Raw genomic sequence first — 18692 nt, 5'->3', positions numbered from 1 at the left:
CCATAACAGCGCCATCCACAGATCCCCCCATAACAGTGCCATCCACAGATCCCCCTCCCATAACAGCCCCGACCTGGCAGTAACTTTTACTTTAACTTTAAAACAGGTTCAGCGCATCTTTATTACCTTACAATAAAGCTCCAGTAACGGGCAGAGCGGGCGGCGCCTACTCCGCCCACTTTATGAATGAAGCAGGCGGAGCAGGCGTGTCACGTGAGTAAGTGACGTCACTCCGCCGCCCGCTCTGCCTGTTTACTGGAGTTTCATTGCAAGGTAATAAAGATGCGCTGATTTAAAGTTAAAGTAAACCGCCGCTCCCTCCTGCATAGCAACGACAACGAATCGCGTTATCGAACATCGGCATTCGAGTCCACAAATCCAGCAAGATTTGAGGGATTCGTGGATTCGCCGTCCCACCTCTAGTTATGACCACCCTGCAATCCATCAGTGGTGGTCGTGCTTGCACACTATAGGAAAAAACACCGGCCTATATGTGCTCCCACAAGCACAACCACAACTGATGGATTGCAGGGTGGTCATAAACCATAGAAACCACCAGTGTATAATGTGATGGAAAAATGAATCCAGCCAGCAAAGGAGGCAATATGGACAATCACAGTACATTAACAAGTGGCTTTCATTAACTTTCTATTAATGATAAAAGCCACTTGCGAAAAAAAACTCCTTTATTATCCGAGTTATGTCTCAAGGCCTATTTAAAGGGTTGAACATTGACTTAGGGTAGCTGCTTTACATCTGGTGGCATCAGAGGCAGAACTTGTGAAGAGCTCACTTGCATGCTTTCTTGTATGGCTTTCATGTATGGCCTATAAGTCTCCTCACGCCGATTAAGGTGCCTTCTCCCAAAGGAGAAATAGTACCCTCTAAATCCAGGAATAACGCAGTACTGTAAGTTTACTAAAACAACCTAAACTATGGAATAAAGTCATGGTGGTTTCAAAAATCTGACACTGTGGGTCCGAGTCCAGCAATTATGAATACTGTCTCGAAACTGAATGCGCTTTATTTTTCAACTCTCAATAAAAGTGCATGCAGGGTGTCACAATATATTAAAGGGGTTTTCTGACACTAGCAAATGCTCTCCCATATGCCGAGACCCTCACACCGAATCTACTTACCTGGCTCCCCGCTCCCTGTGCTGCGTCTGGTCACCGCACCGCCGCTGCTGCTTCTCCCCGTGCTCGGATGGTTGCCTCCCTAGCATCGCGGGTGACGCTAGGGAGGTTCGTCCCCGTCACCGTCTGCCATTGGCGGCCCCCCTCCCCCTGACACCAGATGTTTGCATCTGTGCACGGGAAGAAGCAGCAGCGGCGGTGCAGTGACCAGAAGCGGCGCAGGGAGCGGGGAGCCAGGTAAGTATATTCATGACACTAATGATATTAACAGGGGAAAATAGCCCCCTTGTCTTGTCAATATCAATGGTGAAAAATAATCTGTGTAGTTATTGTAACTCTGTATATGAGAAAACAAATAATTGTAAATTTAATCTGAAAACAAATTGTTGTAAAAAACAATATATATATATTTGTTATGGAGCTACAAAATGCTGATGACAATAAGTTGGCAAAGAAATACATGTCATTCCAATGTTTGATCAATGCTGCTACACAGGACTGTAAAAAGGGGGGGTGCCATATGAAAATAGACATGTATGCATGATTAACATCACTGAAAGGGAGTCTGTTACCATCAAAGTGCTCGCATAGACACATAGCTTTGGATCACGTGATTAAAGCGCTGTTTTTCTTTTGTTCATCCAAGACTCCGTTCCCGAGTTATGAAAGTTTTCTTAATGTGCAAATTAGGCCTTTGGTGCAATGAGGGAGTCACCATTGCCCTTGTTGCACCCAAGCTCTGCTCATTTCTGTGGCCAGCCCCTCCCTGGCTGCTTTATCACTGCCTGGCTATGTCAATCTAAGGGTCCATTCACAAGTCTGTAGTGTATTCCGGATCCCAAAATTGCAGATTCGCAATACACCCGGCCGGCAATTGCGGACAAGAATAGGACATGTTCTATTTTTTTTATAATAGTATATAAGCACAGCACTATAGTATGCTAATAACACCAATAGTGTGAACACAAGGATATGAATCACTCAAATGCTTAATATATATCAAAATTTAAAGCCATAAGTACAAAAGAATATAAAGAGGTGAGTATCACATAAGATAAACGTGCATGCACGAGTGACACAGTTAACATGGAGGAAATCATAGACTCAATTGCTGGCATTTCTTATTTTTCATTTTATTGTTTGGGTTCCTTTAAAAAATATGTCCACTGGACACCATTCTATTTCAGAATTAGTCTACCTAAATACATTGCATCTTGTACCGATCCTGAGTTATTGCCTGTAATATACTAGAGAGCTGCATTAACAATTGTATGTAGGCAGCAGAGCTGCAATTCCTAGCAGTTGTTCCGTTTTCTTCCCACCGACTGGACTGAGCTGCCAAAGAATCTATGACAAAGAAGTGCATGGATCAGACCACATCAAATAGCACAACTCTACCAACTACAGTACATAGTAAAATGCCACAGCTTTTATTGATTTTTATTTTGTCTACATACCCTGTGCAGACCTAGTTTTTCCATTGGAGGATGACTATAAGATCAGACTACGCTGGATTTGCTTGTAGTCTGTTGCCATAGCGATACATAGATCTGCATGGACGTTGTATACACAAATCAATAGTACATTTTAATAAATACAAGGGGCTTAGCTATAGGGAGTGCAGAGGTACACTAGTAGTCGCTGCCAGGCCCTGGTGCCTATGGGAGCTTAAAGATTCTTCTGTCATAGTGTTAGTAACATAGTAACATAGAGGCACATTTATTAAGACCGGCGTTTTAGACTCCGGTGTTAATAAATTCTAAGCTGGCGGTGGATCCGCTAAGGAGCCAGACTCTTCAAACTTTGGCAGATCCTCCGCCAGTTCTAAATGTAAAACAGCTTAGAAAATGGTAAATGACACGGGCCTGCCAGCCTGTCCCCTTCCCTGCCCACACCCACTTTTTTAGACCTGGCGTGAGCGGGGAGAAGTCGCAGATTGTGGTGCAACTAACAGGACGCCGCACATGGCTCCGCAGTGTGGGATTTTTTTAACGTGTCAGCTGCTGATAACAGTGTTGCCATCTGCAGCCTGTGCTGTCAACGCATAAGTCGTGGTAAGCCCAACACCCACCAAGGGACAACCGCCTTAAGAAGGCATCTGGCCTCCCATCACCGAGCCCAGTGGGAGCAACACAATCAGAACCCATAAAGCCACACTCCCGGCGCTCCACATCCTGTCTCTTCTCCTTCTCCTCTCTGCTCCCATTTATCCTCCACTCCACCTTCCACTGTGCCGTCGTCGCGTTAATCTGGCACAAGGCAGGCTTCCATGGCACAAATGTTTGAGCATAAAAAAATTATGACGCCAGATAATCATCTTGCCCAACGCTGACCACTGGCTTGTCGGAACTGCTAGCCCGCCAACTACTGTCATATAAATTGGTGGACTCAGAGGCCTTTAGAAAATTTGTGGCCATTGGCACACCGCAATGGAAGGTCCCCGGTAGGAAATATTTCTCCCAGAAGGGCATCCCTGAACTATATGGACACGTTCAGCAGAAAGTTAATATATCTCTGGCACACCATGTCGGTGCCAAGATACATCTGACCACAGACACGTGGTCTAGCAAACACGGGCAGGGAAGGTACATAACTTTTACTGCCCACTGGGTGAACCTTCTGGCAGCCATCAAGCATGTAACCGTGGCACCCGTGTGAATTTGGTGTTACCGCCACGGATTGCATGCAGGACTGCCTCTTCTTCTCCTCTCACTCCATCCTCCATCTCCTTCTCAGCTGATTCCTCCTTTTCCACTGCTACCGTCTCTTCCGCTGCACCCGCAAAAGCTCCCCTGAACCTATTTGACGTCCCAGGTGAGATGTTGCCATGCTGTGCTGCGGCTGTTGTGTCTGGAAGCCAAGAGCCACACTGGTCTTACACTGCTTTTAGCTCTGCGGTCACAGGCCGATCAGTGGCTAACCCTACTCAATTTGACAGTTGGTAAAGTGGTGTATGACAATGGTGGCAATCTGCTGAGCGCGCTGAAACAGGTCAAAATGACACATGTGCTGTGCATGGCACACATCATGAACTTAGTCATGCAGCAATTCGTTGCCAAATACCCCGTGGTCCAGGACGTCTTGCGGCAGGCCAGGAAAATCTCTGGCCATTTTAGAAGATCTTACACGGCCATGGCTCACCTTGCTGACGTTCAACGGCGACACCACTTGCCTGTGAGACGTCTGATTTGTGACAGCCCGACGCGCTGGTACTCCACCTTGCATATGCTTAATAGGCTGCTCCAGCAGCAACGTGCCATTACTGAGTAGAGATGGCCTTGTGGTTCACCCAGCGGTCATTTCGCAGCGAACTTTGCGTGTTCGCGATTCGCCAAACATGCGAACATATGGCGATATTCGCGCCTGCCATATTCTTTTACATTGTGAAGAACTTTGACCCATGACACATCCATCGGTGGTACAAGACAGCCAATTGAGATGTTTCAGCACATGGACATACCCCCTACCTTATAAATAATCCTGATCTTGGTGCCATTTTACATTCCGTCTTTTGCCGGTGTAAGGAGAGGTTGCTGTGTGGAGCAGGGACAGACTGTTAGGGACACAAATCGCTAGCTAATAGGGCCACAAAAGTATAGGTGTGCTATCAATAGGTGTGACATACTGAGGGGTGTTATATACCAATAATATACGTTCTATATAGTGCATTTAGGTAGTGCAGCATTTGTCTGTGGTTTTGCTGCTTTACCGCATCTACACAGAGTGAAAAACACTATTGGAACCAATAATTTCTACTGGTGTGATTTACCAGTTGCCCCCCAAAAAAACTAATTGAGGCAGGGGTGTGATATACCTTCTTCCACAAATACTGCTCTTCTATAGGGACTTTTGTCACAGGGTAATTTTGAAAATGACAGGCAGAGGAAGAGGCAGGCCATTTCTCAGGGGTGGGAGGGGTCGGGAAGGTGCACCAGGCCGGAGCCTAAGTGGGAAGTTGCAGAAGGTGCGTGCGATTACATCAAAGGACACACCAGACTTGGTTGAGTGGCTCACTCAGCCTTCCGCTTCTGCACCCTCCTCATCCTCTCTATCTGCACCCTCTTCACTCTCTGTTGTGTCCACCCCCAAACACACCACCACCATATCCCCTGCGCTCGTCAGAGGAATTATTTTCCAATACATTCCAAGACCTTACTGATGCGCAGGAGGTATTAATAGTCGCCACCCAGCAGTCTGACGCCAGTACCCAGATCAGCCCAAGGAGAGTGGTCCCCGCTGTTGCTGCCTACTCCGAGATCTCTAATGTCAGATGATGACGTGTCGATGGAGAGAGGAAGAGGAGGGGAGTTCAGAGGGAGAGACGGAACAGCAGATAGGGAGGAGAAGTAGGCAGAATTTACAGTGCACAGGAGGCAAAAAGCAGACTGCAAATGTATCTGGAACGAAACATCCACCATGCACGGTCATATCTGGTGCTCCCAGGGTGGGCTTTTTTTAATGTGTCAGCTGCTGACAATAGTGTTGCCATCTGCAGCCTGTGCTGTCAACGTATAAGTCACGGTAAGCCCAACACTCACCTAGGGACGACCACCTTAAGAAGGCACCTGGCCTCCCATCACCGAGCCCAGTGGGAGCAATGCCGTCAGAACCCACATAGCCACAATACTGGTGCTCCACATCCTGCCTCTTCTCCTTCTCCTCTCTCCTCCCAGTTATCCTCCACTCCACCTTCCACCGCGCCGTTGTCGTGTTCATCTGGCAGGTTTCCTTGCCCCAAATGTTCGAGCGAAAAAAGATGATGACACCGGATAACCCTCTTGCCCAACGCCTGACCGCTGGCTTGTCAGAACTGCTAGCCCGTCAACTACTGCCAAATAAACTGGTGGACTCGGAGGCCTTCAGAAAATTTGTGGCCATTGGATTGGGTGCTGAACCAGGCCAAAATAACACACGTTCTGTGCATGGCACACGTCCTGAACTTAGTCTCGCAGAGATTCATTGCCAAATACCCCGGGGTCCAGGATGTCTTGCGGCAGGCCAGGAAAATCTCTGGCCATTTTAGAACATCTTACACGGCCATGGCTCGCCTTGCTGACATTCAGCGGCGACACCACCTCCCCGTCAGACATTTGATTTGTGACTGCCCAACGCGATGGTACTCCACCTTGAATATGCTTGATAGGCTGCTCCAGCAGAAACATGCATTTAATGACAACCTGTACAAACTCTGCGGCAGGACAGGTTCTGGGAGCTTGGTTTTCTTTTCACCATGCCAGTGGCTGCTCATGCGCGACGCATGCAGACTTCTGCGGCCATTTGATGAGATCACCAAACTGGTCAGTCGCAGCCAGGGCGCCATCAGAGACATCGTACCTTACACCTTCTTTCTGGAGCGTGCATTGCGTCTTGTCATTGATCAAGCCGTCGAGGAGCAGGGAGATGAGGAAGTCGCAATGCTGGATAAATTCCCAGGGGGGGCTACTCCATCTGAGACAAGTCAACAACAGGAGTCTGAAGAAGAGTCAGAGGAGGATGGTGCCGGGGTGGAGGAGGAGCAAGAAGAGCATGCTTTAAAGGTTTCTGGGATCCCTGGTGTTGTCCATGGATGGGGGGAGGAGAACGAGGACGACATTATCCAGGATGATGATCAGGAGCCAGGCCACTCCACCGCTTCCAATTTAGTGCAAATGGGGGCCTTTATGCTCCAGTGTTTGAAGAGGGACGTATAAAAAGCATAAAGGGCAAGTACCAGTACTGGGTGGCAACGTACTTAGACCCCCGGTACATACACTAAATGGCGGAAATGTTACCACCATCACAGAGGGCTTTGTCCGAGAAATGCTGCATTCTGCTTTTGCGGGCACTGGCAGAGGAATTTCCACTCACAGAGAAACAGTTGCGGGTACCAATCCAACAGCGCATGGAAGAAGAAGAGGGCGGTTTGAAGATGTGTTGGTCACTTCGGATATGAGATCATTCTTGCAGCCAACCCATCAAGAGCTGTCCTCCGGATCCAGCCTCAGGGAACGCCTAGACCGATAGGTGTCCGACTACATTGGGTTAACGGCCGATGTTGACGCTCTGAGAAGCGATGAACCCATGGACTACTGGGTGTACAGGCTTGACCTGTGGCCAGAGCTGGCACAATTTGCCATGGAACTATTGGCTTGCCCCTCGTCCAGTGTCCTGTCCGAAAGGACGTTCAACGGAGCAGGGGGGATCGTGACCGATAAGTGCACTCACCTAGCTCACGACAGTGTGTACTACCTCACATTTCTAAAAATGATTGAGGCATGGATCTCGGAGGAATTCAACACATGTGCAGTACGCAGCCCTGCAGGATATTGCGATGTGAGATCACGGTTAATAGGCATACGAGGGTTACTCACAGTTTGTAGGGAGAGCAGTGATAGAGAGGCTGGCACATGAGACCTCTGGGGCACTCTCGGTATATAGGGACCAGGCCTGATGGTGGGTGAGGTGCCCTGGATGTTGCAGATGTTTAATGTGCCTAGAGCAAGGTCCCTTTAACGTTCGTGACGCCAGTGCCTGTAATGGTGGCACACCGGTTTCTAGTGGTAGGAGTAATAAGTGAGGAACACATTGTTGTGGTGAACCAAACTTTCTTTACTGGAAAACGGTTAACTTTGTACAGTCTTTTGTAAGTTCAGTTCCATATAGCAGGATCACATCACAAGCAGGCTTTTACATAAATGGCAGGCAACAATGTTCTTTGCAAGATACGCAGAGGGTTAAACACACTCACAGATCAGGCTGTACCTTCTCCTCAGAAATACTGTACACTATTCCTAGAACTCCTGTCTGTCTTTATCCCAAGGCCCGGATGCCCTAATGCTGGCTTTATCCTTGGTAGAAAACTTCCTCTCATATATATCCTTGCTTTAAGTATATCTCCTTCTGCCCCACAGCTTACTTGTCTAGCTGGTATACTGGCTCTGCTCTGCTTGTGGGAACATGGCTTCTCAGGAGGCAACTCTTCTCCTGGTGACAAATCTTCTGAGCTAACTCTGGCTTAATATCTTCAGGCAGGCTGATCTTCACACTCACTAGCCTCCTGGTGTCAACTAGAAACCTGGGCTGTCTAATTGCATGTCAGAGCCTGCACTTTAGCCCCACTCTGGCTAAAGTGTCTTCTGGCCTCTGACTCTACACTCCACAGACTCTAGACTGCTCCTCCCTGTCTGGGTCTAAATATATACTAGGGGTTCTAGTGCCTAGGATGCTGAACTACACCCTAATAGGCCTGCTACACATATCAATAGGAAAATACACATAAATACATATTAAAATGCATTAAAAGGTACTGTGACATACACTGCCACTGTCCCACAGGAGGTGGAGAACAACGTGGCCCAATTGACCCTTGTGTAGTGCCCACATTTACCTAGTGGGACACTACACATGTGACGAGTCGACCATGTTTGATTGAAATTCCTCATGACAGCCCACAAATATCCACCACCACGCAGAACAAATCATGGTCCCCGTCTTAGGTAAATACAGTGGCATAAAAGGCCTTTTATGTCCGTTGAATGCCAAATGTTTGGGGCCTGTACTGGCCGACAGTTTCATATTTATCCTGTGACCGCCTAGTGTACCTCCAGCCACAGAATCCAAAATTCGTTGCTGTCAGGTGAACGCCTATTGGCTAATTCTTGGGGCCTGTACTGGCCTACAGTTACATATTTATCCTGTAACCGCTTAATGTACCTTCAGCTACAGAATCCAAAGTTCTTTGCTGTCAGGTGAATGCCTATTGCCTAATTTTGTGGGCCTGTACTTGCCGACAGTTACATATTTATCCTGTGACCGCCTAATGTACCTCCAGCCACAGAATCCAAAGTTCTTTGTTGTCAGGTGAATGCCTATTGGCTAATTTTTGGGGCCGGTACTGGCCGACAGTTACATATTTATCCTGTGACCGCCTAATGTACCCCCAGCCACAGAATCCAAAGTTTTTTTTCTGTCAGGTGAATGCCTATTGCCTAAGTTTTGGGGCCTGTACTGGCCAACAGTTACATATTTATCCTGTGACCGCCTAATGTACCTCCAGCCACAGAATCCAAAGTTCTTTGCTGTGAGGTGAATGCCTATTGCCTAATTTTTGGGGCCTATACTGGCCGACAGTTAGATATTTATCCTGTGACCGCCTAATGTACCTCCAGCCACAGAATCCAAAGTTCTTTGCTGTCAGGTGAATGCCTATTGCCTAATTTTTGGGGCCTGAAGATTTTTCAGGTACGCCTGCCATTAAGGTGAACGGAGCCCGCCGAGAACGCCTGGTTCACGAACAATTGATCGCGAATGCACGTTCTCGTTCACGAATCGTCCCGACTAGGGATGAGCGAACCCGAATTGTATTTTCGTAAAAGTCCGTGTTCGGGTTCGGTGTTCGGCGCTTTCTTGGCGCTTTTTGAAAGGCTGCAAAGCAGCCAATCAACAAGCGTCATACTACTTGCCCCAAGAGGCCATCACAGCCTTGCCTACTATTGGCATGGCTGTGATTGGCCAGTGCAGCATGTGACCCAGCCTCTATATAAGCTTGGGTCACGTTGCGCTGCACGTCACTCTGCTGATTCAAGCATAGGGAGAGGTTGCAGCTGCGACGTTAGGGCGAGATTAAGCAGATTAACTCCTCCAAAAGACTTCATTCTGTGATGGATCTGCAGCTGTGGATCATTGAAGTGCTAATATTGACTTGCTCACTTTTTTGAGGCTGCCCAGAGCGTTTTTAGATCACTTTTTTTCTGGGGTGATCGGCGGCCATTTTGTGACTTGTGGTGCGCCAGCACAAGCTATCACCAAGTGTATTTAACCATCAATAGTGTGGTTATTTTGTGCTATATCCTACATCAGCTGCAGGCTGAGCCTGTGTCACCCAAGTGCATTTAACCATCAACAGTCTGATTATTTTTTGGCCATATACTACATCAGCTGCAGGCTGAGCCTGTGTCACCGAAGTGCATTTAACCATCAACAGTCTGATTATTTTTTGGCCATATACTACATCTGGTGCAGGCTGAGCCTGTGTCACCCAAGTGCATTTAACCATCAACAGTGTGGTTATTTTTTGGCCATATACTACATCAGGGGCAAGTTGAGCCTGTCACCCAGCGCCTAAAAAATAGACCTGACATTTCTATTCAACCAAATCTGTACTGTTTTAGCTGGTCAAGTTATTTGTAGCGACCGTAAAAGCCCTTTTTTTTTTCTGGGTTGAAAAACTATTCCCAAATTTGCCATTCTCAAAATAACTAGTTTCTGGTATTTAAGGCCTACTTGAAATCTATCCCAAAAAGGATATCTTACATTAAAGGTACTGATAGTGTCATTCAGAAAAACCTAAGACACATGCTACCGTGCAGATAGAAGTCTGATTCTGAGATTAAACCTTAACCTGTCACACAGTGCAAAAAAAAACAGGTCTCACATTTCTATTCAAGCAAATCTGTACTGTTTTAGCTGGTCAAGTTATTTGTAGTGACCGTAAAAGCACACTTTTTTTTCTGGGTTGAAAAACTATTCCCAAATTTGCCATTCTCCAAATAACTAGTTTCTGGTATTTGAGGCCTACTTGAAATCTATCCCAAAAAGGATATCTTACATTGAAGGTACTGATAGTGTCATTCAGAAAAACCTAAGACACACGCTACCGTGCAGATAGAAGTCTGATTCTGAGATTAAACCTTAACCTGTCACACAGTGCAAAAAAAAAACAGGTCTCACATTTCTATTCAAGCAAATCTGTACTGTTTTAGCTGGTCAAGTTATTTGTAGCGACCGTAAAAGCCCTTTTTTTTTTCTGGGTTGAAAAACTATTCCCAAATTTGCCATTCTCAAAATAACTAGTTTCTGGTATTTAAGGCCTACTTGAAATCTATCCCAAAAAGGATATCTTACATTAAAGGTACTGATAGTGTCATTCAGAAAAACCTAAGACACATGCTACCGTGCAGATAGAAGTCTGATTCTGAGATTAAACCTTAACCTGTCACACAGTGCAAAAAAAAACAGGTCTCACATTTCTATTCAAGCAAATCTGTACTGTTTTAGCTGGTCAAGTTATTTGTAGTGACCGTAAAAGCACACTTTTTTTTCTGGGTTGAAAAACTATTCCCAAATTTGCCATTCTCAAAATAACTAGTTTCTGGTATTGGAGGCCTACTTGAAATCTATCCCAAAAAGGATATCTTACATTGAAGGTACTGATAGTGTCATTCAGAAAAACCTAAGACACACGCTACCGTGCAGATAGAAGTCTGATTCTGTGATTAAACCTTAACCTGTCACACAGTGCAAAAAAAAAACAGGTCTCACATTTCTATTCAATGGTCTGCCGGGTGTTCAATCCAAGGTCATGGAAGTCACGCCTGCGGCCACCCCGTTCTCCGAGGGATATGTCCTGAAATCCAGCTGAAAGCTTCAGAACATCAGTCGGAGGTCTCTCCACTACTGGCGGGCCTCTCTGGCGCCCTCTTCCCACAAAAAAAGGCTCGGCTGGTGGCTGCTGGGGTCTTTCAATGCGTCTAGGTTCTTGAGCCTCTTGCTTCTGTCCAGGCTGTCCTTGGCTGGGCTGCCCCCTAGCACGTGCTCTTCCGCGGGCTCTGGCTCGTCCACTCATCTTCTATTCCTGAGAGGATATAAACCGCTAATAAGGTCAATCTGCCGCCTAGCAGCTCCGCCGTGGCACAATCACCTCAGAACTCGCACACTGGTGACTTTAGGTATCTTCACTGGTCACTTTGAGCAGAATGATGACATCTGAGTCACGGCACCAAATGTAACCCTCTTTTCCTTGCACCATCTGCGACACCTCCAGCTTTCACACTCACTCGGTCACCAGCTCCTCCAGGCATAAACTCTAAGTGGACTCTAAGGGACGACACTCAGGTCTTCTGTGGTTTAAAGCTTTATTGAGGTGGAGTGCACTTGGCTGGAGCCTGTAATACAACAGGGAAACACTGCCACTATGTGGTATACAGCCAGGTCACCAGCCCACCTATATCATAACAGGCAGTCATTATATTACATTCCCACATACATGTTACAGGATTTAACAAAGCATACAGAAAAATGAACAAGAGAAAATCATTTACAAAGATATTGCAGCAGGGTGACCTGGAATACAGCATGTCTTGCAGCCAATTTAGGAAGAACACATGGCTCTCTAACTGTACATCATCTACTCAGCCTAGCATGTGCTGCAGGGTTTAAAGGCTGCTAAAAAACATACAGTCACCTCTTTACATTCTACAGAACTATTATGGGTATATATTATAACTTTTTACAATAGATAAATGAACTTTAGCTTTAGAGAACTTAGACAGAGATCCTACCTCCTTCACAGTAAATGTCTGCACTGAGGAGACCAAACCAAGTAGCAGAATACACAGGGGGCTTTCTGGAAGAGTCCACTGTAAAGACTCTGTCTGTTAAAACTTTCCTCAGTTTACTAATAGCACATTTGAAGAGGTTTATTTAGCATGTCCTGACTTTCTGCTAACAGATTATGAATATATGGAACTATATTTAACAAGTGATCATTGCTGCAGCTCCTGTATATTGGTATGACCCTATTGCAAACCTGCAGACTGGATATTTGGTGAAACTTCATGTGGTTCATATCGACTGTACTACACCACTGACTTGGTGCCTGGGCCTAAATATGTGACAGTGGCCTGTTCCAGTGGTGGGTGACGTGATGCCTGATTCTCTGCTATGACATGAAGACAGATTCTGTGCTGACATAAGGCCAGATTCTCTGTTACGGGGACCTCTCTCCTCTTCCTGGGTGCCTGGGCCTAAATGTGTGACAGTGGCCTGTTCCAGTGGTGGGTGACGTGAAGCCTGATTCTCTGCTATGACATGAAGACTGATTCTGCGCTGACATAAGGCCAGATTCTCTGTTACGGGATCTCTCTCCTCTGCCTGTGTGCCTGGGCCTAAATGTGTGACAGTGGCCTGTTCCAGTGGTGGGTGACGTGATGCCTGATTCTCTGCTATGACATGAAGACAGATTCTGTGCTGACATAAGGGCAGATTCTCTGTTACAGGACCTCTCTCCTCTGTCTGGGTGCCGGGGCCTAAATGTGTGACAGTGGCCTGTTCCAGTGGTGGGTGACGTGAAGCCTGATTCTCTGCTATGACATGAAGACTGATTCTGTGCTGACATAAGGCCAGATTCTCTGTTACGGGACCTCTCTCCTCTGCCTGGGTGCCTGGGCATAAATGTGTGACAGTGGCCTGTTCCAATTGTGGGTGACGTGATGCCTGATTCTCTGGTATGACATGAAGACTGATTCTGCGCTGACATAAGGCCAGATTCTCTGCTACGGGACCTCTCTCTCTGCCTGGGTGCCTGGGCCTAAATGTGTGACAGTGGCCTGTTCCAGTGGTGGGTGACGTGATGCCTGATTCTCTGCTATGACATGAAGACAGATTCTGTGCTGACATAAGGCCAGATTCTCTGTTACGGGACCTCTCTTCTCTGCCAGGGTGCCGGGGCCTAAATGTGTGACAGTGGCCTGTTCCAGTGGTGGGTGACGTGATGCCTGATTCTCTGCTATGACATGAAGACTGATTCTGCGCTGACATAAGGCCAGATTCTCTGTTACGGGACCTCTCTCCTCTGCCTGGGTGCCTGGGCCTAAATGTGTGACAGTGGCCTGTTCCAGTGGTGGGTAACGTGAAGCCTGATTCTCTGCTATGACATGAAGACTGATTCTGTGCTGACATGAAGCCAGATTCTCTGTTACGGGACCTCTCTCCTCTGCCTAGGTGCCTGGGCCTAAATGTGTGACAGTGGCCTGTTATAGTGGTGGGTGACGTAATGCTTGATTCTCTGCTATGACATGAAGACAGATTCTGTGCTGACATAAGGCCAGATTCTCTATTACGGGACCTCTCTCCTCTGCCTGGGTGCTTGGGCCTAAATGTGTGACAGTGGCCTGTTCCAGTGGTGGGTGACGTGAAGCCTGATTCTCTGCTATGACATGAAGACTGATTCTGCGCTGACATAAGGCCAGATTCTCTGTTACGGTACCTCTCTCCTCTGCCTGGGTGCCTGGGCCTAAATGTGTGACAGTGGCCTGTTCCAGTGGTGGGTGACGTGATGCCTGATTCTCTGCTATGACATGAAGACTTATTCTGTGCTGACATGAAGCCAGATTCTCTGTTACGCGACCTCTCTCCTCTGCCTGGGTGCCTGGGCCTAAATATGTGACAGTGGCCTGTTCCAGTGGTGGGTAACGTGAAGCCTGATTCTCTGCTATGACATGAAGACTGATTCTGTGCTGACATGAAGCCAGATTCTCTGTTACGGGACCTCTCTCCTCTGCCTGGGTGCCTGGGCCTAAATGTGTGACAGTGGCCTGTTCCAGTGGTGGGTGACGTAATGCCTGATTCTCTGCTATGACATGAAGACAGATTCTGTGCTGACATAAGGCCAGATTCTCTGTTACGGGACCTCTCTCCTCTGCCTGGGTGCCTGGGCCTAAATGTGTGACAGTGGCCTGTTCCAGTGGTGGGTGACGTGAAGCCTGATTCTCTGCTATGACATGAAGACTGATTCTGCGCTGACATAAGGCCAGATTCTCTGTTACGGTACCTCTCTCCTCTGCCTGGGTGCCTGGGCCTAAATGTGTGACAGTGGCCTGTTCCAGTGGTGGGTGACGTGATGCCTGATTCTCTGCTATGACATGAAGACAGATTCTGTGCTGACATAAGGCCAGATTCTCTGTTACAGGACCTCTCTCCTCTGCCTGGGCCTAAATGTGTGACAGTGGCCTGTTCCACTGGTGGGTGACGTGAAGCCTGATTCTCTGCTATGACATGAAGACTAATTCTGCGCTGACATAAGGCCAGATTCTCTGTTACGGGACCTCTCTCCTCTGCCTGGGTGCCTGGGCCTAAATGTGTGACAGTGGCCTGTTCCAGTGGTGGGTGACGTGATGCCTGATTCTCTGCTATGACATGAAGACAGATTCTGTGCTGACATAAGGCCAGATTCTATGTTACAGGACCTCTCTCCTCTGTCTGGGTGCCGGAGCCTAAATGTGTGACAGTGGCCTGTTCCAGTGGTGGGTGACGTGATGCCTGATTCTCTGCTATGACATGAAGACAGATTCTGTGCTGACATAAGGCCAGATTCTCTGTTACGGGACCTCTCTCCTCTGCCTGGGCCTAAATGTGTGACAGTGGCCTGTTCCAGTGGTGGGTGACGTGAAGCCTGATTCTCTGCTATGACATGAAGACTGATTCTGCACTGACATAAGGCCAGATTCTCTGTTACGGGACCTCTCTCCTCTGCCTGGGTGCCTGAGCCTAAATGTGTGACAGTGGCCTGTTCCAGTGGTGGGTGACGTGATGCCTGATTCTCTGCTATGACATGAAGACTGATTCTGTGCTGACATAAGGCCAGATTCTCTGCTACGGGACCTCTCTCCTCTGCCTGGGTGCCTGGGCCTAAATGTGTGACAGTGGCCTGTTCCAGTGGTGGGTGACGTGATGCCTGATCTCTGCTATGACATGAAGACAGATTCTGTGCTGACATAAGGCCAGATTCTCTGTTACGGGACCTCTCTCCTCTGCTGGGTGCCTGGGCCTAAAAGTGTGACAGTGGCCTGTTCCAGTGGTGGGTGACGTGAAGCCTGATTCTCTGCTATGACATGAAGACTGATTCTGCGCTGACATAAGGCCAGATTCTCTGTTACGGGACCTCTCTCCTCTGCCTGGGTGCCTGGGCCTAAATGTGTGACAGTGGCCTGTTCCAGTGGTGGGTGACGTGATGCCTGATTCTCTGCTATGACATGAAGACAGATTCTGTGCTGACATAAGGCCAGATTCTCTGTTACGGGACCTCTCTCCTCTGCCTGGGCCTAAATGTGTGACAGTGGCCTGTTCCAGTGGTGGGTGACGTGAAGCCTGATTCTCTGCTATGACATGAAGACTGATTCTGCACTGACATAAGGCCAGATTCTCTGTTACGGGACCTCTCTCCTCTGCCTGGGTGCCTGGGCCTAAATGTGTGACAGTGGCCTGTTCCAGTGGTGGGTGACGTGAAACCTGATTCTCTGCTATGATATGAAGACTGATTCTGTGCTGACATGAAGCCAGATTCTCTGCTATGGCATGAAGAGACTGATTCTGTGCTGACATGAAGCCAGATTCTTTGCTATGGCATGAAGAGACTGATTCTCTGCTGACGTGAAGCCAGATTCTCTGCTATGGGACCTCTGTCCAATTGATATTGGGTCATTTTTTTTTTTTTTTTAAATTCATTTCCCTATCCACATTTGTTTGCAGGGGATTTACCTACATGTTGCTGCCTTCTAGCTCTTTCCTGGGCTGTTTTACAGCCTTTTTAGTGCCCAAAAGTTCGGGTCCCCATTGACTTCAATGGGGTTCGGGTTCGGGACGAAGTTCGGTTCGGGTTCGGACCCCGAACCCGAACATTTCCGGGAAGTTCGGCCGAACTTCTCGAACCCAAACATCCAGGTGTTCGCTTAACTCTAGTGCCGACCGATGTTTGTCCCTCACTAGTTGTGTGAAAACTTGTTTTGTCTGGAAAAACCGCTGTGTCATTGCCATTGAGTATCATTGAAGTCCTAATGTAAGTCTATGAGAGATGGGAGTGGTAACTTTGTAATTGTTTGTGCTGATTTTCTCCACTCCACCCCTACCACTGGAAGACTCTAGTTCAAAAACTGTATATAACCACCTCCGGACCGCCTAACGCAGGATTGCGTTCCGGAGGTGGCAGCGCTGCGCAGAGTCACGCATATACGCGTCATCTCGCGAGACGCGAGATTTCGCTCAAAGCCGGCCCGCGCATGCGCATCGCGGGCCGGCAAAATTAAAAGAAGTATTTCGTCACCAGCCTGCCAGCAACGATCATTGGCTGGCAGGCTGGCGATTTTCAAAAAATCCAATCCAAAGTAATATAACAGATCATATTAGTAAATATGATCTGTTATATGGCTTGTCTGCTCCTGTGCTGGTCCTTTTCGTCGGTTGGATCCAGCACAGGAGCAGACTGAACTGTGAGTAGCACCAACACTACACCTTAGCCCCAGATCACCCACCTGCACCCCAATTAACCCTTTGATCACCCCTTTGATCGCCCCTGTCAATCACTAGTGAAAGGAAAAAAAGTGATCAGTGTAAACTGTCACTTTTTTTTTTTCACTGGTATTGGCTGTTAGGTTTTAGGGATAGTTTAGGCCCCTTGGTTAGGTAGTTAGCGTCAGTTAGCGCCCACCCCACCGCACCGCAGTCACTTTTATTCGCTGTTTAGCGTATCGCTAATCAGCATTTGTACTTTTATAGTATCTGTAAGTGATCAAAACTGATCACGGTCAGATCTATAATAGTATTAGTGTCACTTTAGTTTGCCCTCCACCCAAAACGCAGTGTTTGCCCGATCAGGCCTGATCGGTCGCCCACACGTGCGTTCACCCACGCCCGCCCCACCGCAGTGACAAAAAATATATATTTTTTGATCACTGCACATTCATTTTACACGCACTGCGGCGATAAAAAAATCAGTTTTTATATTTTTTATCAACCGCAGCAGCCTCCGGTACTTCGCTAGCCTCCCCTTTGTAAGACAGGTTTGCTTTTTTTCTTGGGTAGTCTCAGGGAATACCCCTAAATTTAGTAGTCCAAAATGTCAAACAGGGGGTATTCTTCTGAAGAGGCCTACAGGATTCTGACCCAGTCGGATGAGGAGTGGGAACCCTCATCTGACGAATCTAGCGGGTCAGAATATGAACCTGTGGAAAGCAGTGGCTCTCTGACCCAAAGTTCGGACGAGGAGGTGGAGGTCCCTGGCAGCACCAGGCGTACCCGGCCCCATGTCGCTAGACCACAGGTTACGCAGGATCCGCTTCAAGAGCAGCAGAGTGGGGCTGTCGCTGCCGGATCACGTGGTGAGGCATACACCAGCAGCGCAGCCCTTCCTGGACCTAGTACCAGCACTGCCGTACAACATGGTGAAGTAGCGAGCACCAGAAGGGCAGTTGAAGCTGGTACGGTGGCACGTGCAATAGTTACCCCGTCGCAGCCACCGCAAAGACAGGCCCGTAGAGCCCCTAGAGTCCCTGAGGTGCTGGCAAATCCTGATTGGCAGTCACCAACTTCAGCCGCACCAGTAGTTCCCCCTTTCACCGCCCAGTCTGGAGTTCGGGTTGAGACGGCTCAAATCGGTTCGGCCCTGGGATTTTTTGAGCTGTTCTTGACTGCGGAGCTCTTGGACTTAGTCGTGGCAGAGACCAACCAGTATGCCACACAATTTATAACCGCTAACCCGGGAAGCTATTATGCCCAGCCTTTCCGGTGGAAACCAGTCCAAGTTTCCGAACTTAAAATTTTTTTGGGCCTTCTCCTCAACATGGGCCTGACAAAAAAGCATGAATTGCGGTCATATTGGTCAACGCACCCAATTCATCACATGCCCATGTTCTCTGCTGCTATGTCCAGGACACGATTTGAGACCATCCTACGTTTTCTGCATTTTAGCGACAATACCACCTCCCGTCCCAGAGGCCACCCTGCTTTTGACCGGCTCCACAAAAT

The sequence above is a fragment of the Bufo bufo genome, chromosome 1, assembly GCF_905171765.1.
Source record: "Bufo bufo chromosome 1, aBufBuf1.1, whole genome shotgun sequence".
NCBI lineage: Eukaryota > Metazoa > Chordata > Amphibia > Anura > Bufonidae > Bufo > Bufo bufo.
Note: the sequence above shows the minus strand (reverse complement) of the source record.